General features: G+C 41.3%; 1 protein-coding gene across 3 annotated transcripts in view; it reads left to right on the top strand.

Moving 5' to 3' along the window:
- The first annotated feature begins 2,760 nt into the window (after positions 1–2,760).
- Positions 2,761–9,902, top strand: part of LIFR (LIF receptor subunit alpha) — an 88,082-nt gene continuing 80,940 nt past the window's right edge. For 2 of the 3 annotated variants that reach the window (XM_048850550.2, XM_048850548.2), the window contains exon 1: positions 2,761–3,233. The gene's annotated coding sequence lies outside the window, so the exon portion shown is untranslated. Of the gene's footprint in view, positions 3,234–3,503; positions 3,596–9,902 lie in introns of those variants that run through there. The other variant, XM_075128436.1, reaches the window with a different exon arrangement.

Here is a 9,902-nt window from a genome sequence, read left to right as displayed (position 1 = left end):
GATAAGTAAAGAAGGGCAGAGTTGTGAAGAGTCTTATTCCACAAGGCAAGATGCTTGAACTGGATGTGGTGAAATAAGGAAGCCAATGGAAGGATTCAAAATAGTTACACTAACAAATCTTCTTGTTGTATATGTTCTAATTAAAATTCCCAAATTCTTTCTACTACTGTGCACACTAAAGTAAATCAGTTTAATTTCACATCCATAAATCAGGTTTAAATTCCACTCACCACTACACAGTTAGTAAGACTGTTACCATTTTTTTGTTTATCCTTATCCTTTATCTAGAAATTTGTATTTAGTTGCACTGGTTTCTTTCAAGACCCCTTCTGTACCTTGTTCCACTGATTTGCAGGATTGGTTTCATATAGGTAAGTCGCTATCTGATCCAGTACGACATTTAAGAACGTGCTTAACTTTAATCATGTGAGTAATCCTATTGGATACTGCACTAGCAGTGTCATATAGGGATCAATCCCACAATATACTGAGTTAGCGTACATCATGCAGAATAGTTTTATAGACAAAGGCTCCCTCCTAGAGCATTTAATCATTGCAATAAGTATTAATTGAATAAAGTTTGCAGCATGGGTGTTAAAGATAGATGTAGTGTTTCCTGCAGCACAGGGAGCACAATCCATCTGCTGAATTCTCAGAATCCTGGGTATTCTCAGTGGGTGAAATCCTGGCTCCATGTAAGCCAATGAGATTTCTGCCATTAACTTTAATTTCACCTGGTATGTTTTTCAGGAACGGAACGTAAGCAAAGTATAAACATTTCCAGCACATGCATTAGATTTAATTATTTTTTTGGGGCCAGGTGATTTATCTTTCTCTTTTTTTACATTCATGAGCATGTACAATTCATTAATGTAATTTATTTAAATTAAATGAGGATACAGATGTTTAGTCCTTCATTGCTCTTCTCTGTAAACTTTGCACCTCTTAAATTGGACACAATTTATCATAGGCAAAGGAGAAGAGGAAATTTTGTGGAGACTCCCTGGTAACATATTGCCAACTCATCCCTGGGATTTGCAGGATTGGGTCCCTAATGATGGAGAGATATCTTTATCTCTTAAAAGTCTTAATTATGGAATTCCTTAGAAGGTACTCTGGTTCAAGAATAGCTCAGGAAGCAGCTTGGCAACACACAGATGCTTCCACTGAGATTTCTTAGGCAAAAGCTGTTGTCTTGTGATGTACCAAAAATATATCCACAATCCAATGTTCCTAAAAACCTATTCTTGCAAGTATGATGCCTTCTATAAAAGGCCTGCTCCAGCTCCCATTGCAGTCAATGTGAGTTTTGCAATTGACTTCAATGAGAGCAGGCCCCAAAGCTGCCTTGTTGTTAACTGCATTATAAACATAACTTTAAAAAGGGATTATAAAGTTAATAAAAAAGACTTCCCTGTCACATCTAACAAGGCCTCCAAGACAACATTGACTTACATTGCACAGTGTCATGTGTACTGGTATCAACTAATAGGCCAGGCAATTTTTTAAAATGTTCATATAATCTATTTGGCAAAAGTCCATACACTATCAAATGTGCATAGCACAGAGTATGCAAAATATTACTTTTCAGCACATCATTTCTCTCCTATTTTTCATTAGCTGAAGGAAAGTGATTGCCAAATACAACTGCGGAAATGGGAAACAATGCGTAGAGGAAAAGTCCCACACCATTAAGGCATCCGTTTCTTTCCCCTGCCATAAATAAATTCAACATGTCTTTAAAGGCAAGACTAAATGGCTCCAGGAAATTCTCATTAAGGAAATAGCCCCTGCCTGTGCTACTTACTTTCATTTGACATTTAAAACCCACTGACAAGTTTTCTCTGACAACAGAGAAGTTATTTTATAAGTAATAACCAATAAAACAAGTTAGCTAGCCTATTACTAGTGGGATTTTAATCCTCTTCACTGGCTGTCCAGAATGCTAACACCCAAGGGTTTGACCCTGCTTCTGTAAAAGTCAGTAACAGAATTTAGATCTGGACCTATGCTTCTGCACTTTGATTTTGAAGGGTCAGTTTGTTTTCCAAAACTCAGCCCTACAAGACAGAAAATCCTTTATTGGGAAACCAGAGATAATGTAACAAGTAAAATAAATGTCCTAAAGGTAAAATCCAATATCTGCAAATGAGTTTTGCTTTAACTGTGGCAGCCGTGCTATATTATGATGGGAGAAGAAGCAAGATAAGACCGGATGAAAAAAAAGTGTGCGTGTTGTTTATTACAGATCAGGAGCACCAGCATGTGGAAGATAAACCAAGCCTTTCATCTGCAGAATGCTTGTATTAAAATTGTCATATTTCATACAAAATACACAGTACTCTAAAATGGGAATGTGGTTTATACCATAATCACTGTAAAACTTGGACGCGGAGATGATGTATTAAAGGAACATAAGGGAATGCACCTTCCTGTTACAAAGGCTTACTGGGCAGGGACCTAATCCTGCAATCAGATCTGCCTGGGTTCAGCAATCCACGATCGTTGAGAGGGAAAACTCTGAAACGGACTCTGTGAAGGGTTTTTTATAAATCTTTGTGGTTAGTTGGTTCGTTACTTTTTGCTCTTCACTCAGCTCGCTGGAAACTGAGTCATGTCTCTCTCTGCTGGCAGGATCAGGGCCTCCGCGACAGAGGGAGGAAGGGGAAAGTGGTGATCAAAGACTTTAGAACAGCCCAATGATTCCGCCCCCCCTTTGTTTTTTTGTGACACTAGCTCCAAGTCCCCGCACCCTCCTCTGCCCCTGCCGTATCATTGCTGCTCTGCGGCACAATCCAGCCCCGGGCAGTAGAAGTGACTGAGTGTCAGGGGCCAGCTGAGATTCAAGCCCCGGCCAGCCCGACAGCGCCTCCCCCCACGCCGGGCTGCAGTGCGCTCCGGCGGCGAGGCCGCCTCCTCCCCTTCCCCTACCGGCTGGGCAGAGCCCGGGCAGCCGCCGCCGCCTCGGGGCCCGACCCGGGTCCTGCCGTGTCAACGCCTGCAGCCCGCCGGCCGGCCGGCCGCTCCAGCGCGCAGGCTCCGCTCGCCTCCATCCCTGTGGAGAGGCCGGCCCTCGCACTCCCCTCCCCGCCTTCCTGCCCCCGCTGTGCAGCGCAGAGCCGGCGGCGGCAGCGGCAGCCGGAGCTGGGCCCCGTGCGCTATGGAGCGCCCCGCGTAGCTGCTGCTCAGGGCTCGCCGACCGCGGGACCAGGCTGCAGGAGAGGCGCTGGAGGGTGAGTGTCGGCGGAGGGGCCCTGCAGGGCTGGGGAGGGGGACCGGGCATTGCGAGGGCTTCTCAGCCGGTCGGGGGCGGTGGAGCTCTCCCCAGGCTGACCCTAGCTGGGCCGCCTCCCCCAACACGCAGCGCCGAGCCCCCCAGGTCAGAGAAATGTCCGGTTACCCCTTAGGTGGCGGGGGTGGGACACAGGGACCGGGAGGTGCCCCGGGGAGCGGGCTCAGTGCCCCCTGCCACACGCCGTCCCACGCAGCCCGGCTAGGTCACTGCCGTTGTTATTTGGCTCAGGGATCGGACGCCCGCAGGTCTGGAGCCGGCGCTGGATCTCCCGTTTTAGGAGGTGGCTGTGTTTACACGCGGGTAAGGGAGGACTCGGCGCTGGCGCTCGCTGATGCGGTTCTGCGTGGGTGGAAACGCGTTTCTGGCTTTTCTGTGTTGCTGTTCAGTCCTCAACCGGCGGTGGGCTCCCTGGGTGGGGGATGATTCTGCTAGAGGAATTCTGTCGTTTAAGCGGCTTTTTGTTTCAGAATGAAAAATAGTTATTAAATCACTTTTCAAAAAAAAAATCGTTGAACCCCCGTCTCAGTTGGTATTGGAGGATAAATAAATGTCCGCTGTACATGGTAAAGGAATGACTTGTTAGGAACGCCTAATGGTGTCTTAGGATCTATTTATACCTCTACTGCCATCCTGAGCAGGAGTCACATTGAGTTTTGCTTTGTAAACAGTTATTACTTATTCAAGACTGCAGTTGATAGATTGTGTATTTATTAAATTCTTTAAAGCAAAATGTAAACAAAATTTTTATTTGTTAGATGGGGTTTTTGAGGGAAATTTGGAATACATATGAATAATTTAGTTCAATTAGTAGTCATTATATGGGAAATTCTTAGACATGTTGATGCGATATGACTCTCGTTCTAAAAGGTTAGGTTATTTATTCTGTGTTGTTGGTTTTTATCAGTACAGGACTATATACTGTCCTAGATCTGTGCAGGGACTTTGTGCCTATTTTAATTTTAAGTGCTCAGTGTTCGTGGAATCATGGGAGTATAGGACTGGAAGGGACCTTGATAGGTCATCTAGTCTGGTCTCCTGCATGGAGGCAGGACTAAGTATTATCTAGATCATCCCTGACAGATGTTTATTTAACCTGTTCTTAAAAACCTCCAATGACAGAGATCCCACAACCACCCTAGGTAATTTGTTCCAGTGCTTAACTACCCTTACAGTTAAGAAGTTTTTCCTAATGTCTAACCTAAATCTCCTTTGCTACAATTTAAGCCCATTGCTTCTTGTCCTGGCGTCTGTAGTTAAGGAGAAAAATTTATCACCTTCCTCTTCCTAACATCTTTTGTATGTACTTGAAGACTGTTATGTCCCTCTCAGTCTTCTCTTCTCCAGACTAAACAAACACATTTTTTTCAATCTTTCCTTGTAGGTCATGTTTTCTAGACTTTTGATCATTTTTGTTGTTCTCCTCTGGACTTTCTTCTATTTGTCCACATCTTTACTGAAATGTGGTACCCAGAACTGGACACAATACTCCTGTTGAGGCCTTCTCAGTGTTGAATAGAGTTTAACAATTACTTCTCATGTCCTGTTTACAACACTCCTGCTAATACATCCAGAATTATCTTTGTTTTTTTTTTTTTGCTACAGCATTACATTGTTGACTCATTTAGTTTGTGATTCACTAAAACCCCCAGATCCTTTTCTACAGTACTCCTTCCTAGGCAATCATCTCTTGTTTTGTATTTATGCAATTGATTCCTTCCTAACTGTAATACTTTCCATTTGTCCTCATTGAATTTCATTGTATTTATTTCAGCCCATTTTTCCAGTTTGTCTTACATATTTCTTTTTTAAAATGCAACACAAAAATGATCTATTTGATAATATTTTATAAAAAGTGGCTTAGAAGAGAGAAATTTATAGTATCGTGACTTAAAATTCTTCAAGTGTAAGTAAATTTGACTCAGAACCAACAATATTGTATTATATTTGCTCCCTCTCTGCTCTGCCTGAAAGGATTTACAAGTTATAGTGATAAAAAGGACTTGATCCTCCTACTGAAATCAATGATCAACTGCCGGCTAATTTCATTGTAAGTAGGATTGGACCCATGGGTAAGTACTAGAAATTATTTTAGAGCAAGTGCCAGAAGCAGCTGTCAGCCTTCATGCCAAGAATTATCATTCCCACTTTTTTACAGAGATTTTCACATTTAAAAACACTTAAACTTTTTGTACCAGAATATTGTAAAACCAGTCTCATAGACTATAACCAAATTGGACAGGTCCCCATTGCCTCCTGAAGGTAGGCTGGCTACTTCAAACACAAAACACCTTAATGTCTCATGTTAAAGTCCATACAGTTACCAAGTTTAAGTAAAGTAATCTTGATTGTGTCTGTCATCCCAGTTGGAAGTCTATTCTTCCTCTTCACTTTTTGGCAAAATAGTACCTCATCTGAATTCTTGTTATAGTTCTCTCAAACCTTACAACCATTAGTTCTGGCCTATTGAATGACCTTGAACAGATCATCAGACTTAACCGGTTTAGTACCTCAGAGGTAACTTAAATGTTAAGTCTTGTCACCTCTCAGCCATTTTCTATCAAGATTTAACAATTCTAATTGAACCAGTTTCCCATGTTGTTAATAATTCATGTAGGACCATAGGTATGCATTTTTATTTTTTTTTACTAGAAGATAAAGAAAATTCCTGCCCCAAGGATCTTACCGTGTAAGCCATTATTCTGCAAACAGGATAGGCTTGTGCTTATCTTAACTACCATGGACTTCAATGGGACTGCTCTCAGTAGGAAAGTTAAGTATGTGTATAAGGGTTTGCAGGATCAGGGCCTAGTGTAGACCAAGAACAAGAGAGATGGTGGAGGCTGGGGAAAAAGCAGAAAAGGTAAGGGGTGGATCTGTGAAATTTTACTGTGTCTGAATACTGTTGTCAACAGTCTTGGTTGGTGAAGACCATGACAAACTGCATTAAGCTAACTGATTATTTAGATAGAAATACTGCTGTTGGGGGAGTATAGTTTTTGTACAGAGGTCAGATCATTTGAGTTAGTTGCTGTGCTTGTTTCTTGTTGTTTACATAGGCCTCTTGTGAATCCCTCCTTTATCACCATTTAATCTTTTCATCGTCTTTGATAGATCACCTTTGATAAATCTCCACTGTATGATCTCTAGTTTTTAACAATATCTTTAATCAGATATAGTGACCTGAACTGGACAGTCTGGCTCTTTGAAAATATTGTACCCAATCCCTTTGCAGATGCACAAGGAAAAGGAGAGACTTCCCCACTAATCCTTTGGTCCTCCAGGCAGGGACAGAGCACAAGGAAGCCAGGCTTCTAGCCTCTCTAAATGGTGTGGAACCATGGACCAGCCAGCTGTGGTCTGGAGTGGGATTCTCTTTGCAAGAGACGTGTAGATACTTATGGATAAGCTTGCATATTTATGGTCATAAAGCCACTGCTACAATGACTTTAACCCAGAAATTAAGAGTTCTGAATATTTTTGTAAGGGTTTGTTGTAGAATGGGAACTGCTGCAATAAGGTCAGATCTGTTTTCAGACAGTGCATGGTTTACATATATTATACACTTTTGTGCCTCAGCAAAGCTATCTGAATATGTAAATCTCCATAGACACTTTTAGAACATTATATGATTCTGTAAATCTATCAGTAACAGTCCTGTTAGTGCATTAACTTGTTTTATTGCAGAAATGACTAATGTAATGTTGTTTCATGCCCATTTAATAGGATTTGTATAAAAACAATATAGTAAACTTTCTATGAGAAACATTCAGTTAAAAATAGACCAGAGACTCAATAGATATGCTTTTTTTGGTAGCGGGTCAAGTTTATAAAATGTTAGTCTTATTTTTTTAAACACACATTTTATACTGACTCTGTGGTGTAGAATTAATATATTGCAAGGTTGATGCAACTGGATTAGGTTTTCATACAGATGATTCAGTAGATGATGTGTTTAGGTACATGGGTTTTTTTTCCCCTTCCATTTATATTTTTATTACATCCCCTGAAGAGTTGGAGAACCTTTTTATTTATGTATTAGTTTGGAATAGGAATGCTGATTTGTGTGGCAAATGTAGCCACTCCTTTCTGTGTAGTTCTAAAGCTTGTTGGGGCATATTTGTCTTTGTTTTCCTCCAACAATCTTGTTATATACATTCTTATTAATAAAAGAAAGCTACCTTGAAATAAGCTATGATCCTTTCTTGTGTGTGTTAATCATTACTATTGTATAGTGGAAGGAAGAAATGGAGGAAACAGGAAGCTTCTTAAAACAATGCTAAAGCATTTAAATTACATAAATTAGGCAAACTGTTTTATACTAAAATCTCACATTGGAGTCTTGGACTTTGAATGTGTTTTGAAGTATGAGGAAGGTGTATTTAAGTACAGTGAACTACAGAGGAATACAATTATGCAAATGAGGTTGAAAACGCCTTGCTCAGAACTACAGTGATATAACTTACCTAGGTGGTCCACTCCTCACCTAGTTCTACCTATCTCCATGTTCTGTGTTTGTACAGTGCCTACTGCAGTCCTGGTCGATAACTAGGGCTTCTAAGTACTACTGCAATACAAATATTAAATAAGTATTACCTGGGTAGAACTAGGCCTTCTGATTTGATACATTAAATAATGATATGGGAGCACTGATTTCTTTCTTTTTGTATGTGCTACCTGTTTGGTCATTGATTTTTGCTGTGTACTATGTAGAATGCCTCTGAACTGGGGGTAGTGGTGCAACGAGAGAACAAAAACGAATAAAAAAGTGTCTGACTTGTGGCCCAAAAGGTTTTAGTTGCCTTTGTCACTGCTGGACTGAGAGAAGCATGTGAAAAAATTCCAGTCCAAATGATGGAGCTGCATTTGGAATGCTGCTGCTCTTGTTTTTATTACTGCTTGTATTGCAGTAGTGACTAAAGGACCCAGTTGGCTCAGGGACCTCTTCTGTTAGGCGCTTTGCAAACACAAAGACCTTACAGTCTATTTAATGTTGAAATTACTCTTGTACTTTCCTGTTTGTAGGACAACAGCCAAATTTCAGGCTTTCGCTGCCATTATCCAAGGTTGTCCCCAGAGGGATCTCCGATTAGGCCCCATAAAGACTAGGAACTCTGTAAGTTTCTGTTTGTGGAGTTTCTTCTTGTTTATCATTGTCCTCCCTCCCTATGAGCACATGGAAGATTTGGACCCCTGAACTTACAGATCACTGGAATTCAGCCTGGATTTCAGGGGAAATGCAATAATTTACGTTTTTGGCAGTGATTCCATGGTTGCTTCATTTCAGTCTCCCATATCAGCCACTACCTCTGGAATCCTCCTTAGTAGGAAGGATTCTACTGCATGGGAACGGGGGGCTGGGTCTAATTTAAAAAATGACTCCTGTGAGTAGGAACTTAGGTCAGTGAATCTCTGTGGGTTTGGGGATGTAAGATTACTGAAGAGTCCCTGTCCCCCAACCCTCTTCTTGTAGTCACACTGCAGAACTATTATCCAGGTGAGGTCAAGAGGGAATGGTGCTGCAGAGACAGCTCTCCCTTCCTCCAAAGGCTGGGTTCTGCTTGTGATTTGGATGTGGTTCTCTCCAAGGAGGGATGGGGGGCATAAATTAGGCTCCATTTATAAAATGCATCTCCTGGGAGCCGGGAGATCACTGTAGCTATGCCCTACTCCTCCCTCTCGCTACATTGTAAAATTTGCCTTGAAAGAGAGTCTCCACTACATTCAATGAAAACTAAGGAAGTGGTTCACCAAAGAAGTTCTGTGATTTTGGTGCTGGGAGTGATTGGGACCGGGACTGCACATGCCTCACTTGGTGAAATTGTGTGCATTTTGCATCTTGAGAGAACTGACACACTTTGGATTCAGGATTCTGTTTCCCTTACAACAGGTGCTAATACTTTCAGCACCAAACAGTGCAGAGCTGCATTACCAGCCATGGGGAGTCTGAAGGTGCCACTCTTTAGATAACTAAATGAGGGTTTTGGCTACATTGTGTGTTCAGTATTAGGGCAGGTCTACAGTAGAAACTTGGGCTAGTACAGTAATATTGGTTAGTGGAGTGTAAGTATGTGTAGTTTTTGTTTGTTTTTTTAAATAACATTTCTCTACTGGCAGATGCCCTACTGGAGAATCAGTTGCACTGGCAAGAAAGGTGCTATTTGCCAGTATAGCTTGTTTCATTTAGGGAAGTGGTATAAACTATTCCAACCTGCATCTATGCTAGGAGGGATCTATATCTACATTAGTGCAGATTGGCCTTAGGAACCTGGAGTGTGTTCTTACGGTACTACATAAATGATAAATGTTTGTGTTAATTTCTGGATTGTAAACGTTTGTTTGAGGAACTTCAGTATGCCTTTAATCTATATAACTCATTTTTTCAACACTTCACAAATTATCTGGTGATGTTAGCTAAAGCTCGGGTAACTGGGCACACTACAAGGGTAGTAACTGGGTGAAATTCTAATTTGTGATATTCAGGAAGTTAGAATAGATAATCTGATTTTACCCTGTGGCTTTAAAATGTCTGAATATGGACTTATAAAATAACTCTTGAGTAATAATTGCTGTTAATACAGCAGAGGAGAAGTACTTCTGATGTCTAATG

This window comes from Caretta caretta, chromosome 5 (assembly GCF_965140235.1).
Source record: "Caretta caretta isolate rCarCar2 chromosome 5, rCarCar1.hap1, whole genome shotgun sequence".
NCBI classification, from domain to species: domain Eukaryota; kingdom Metazoa; phylum Chordata; order Testudines; family Cheloniidae; genus Caretta; species Caretta caretta.
This window is presented reverse-complemented; position numbering and strand designations above follow the sequence as displayed.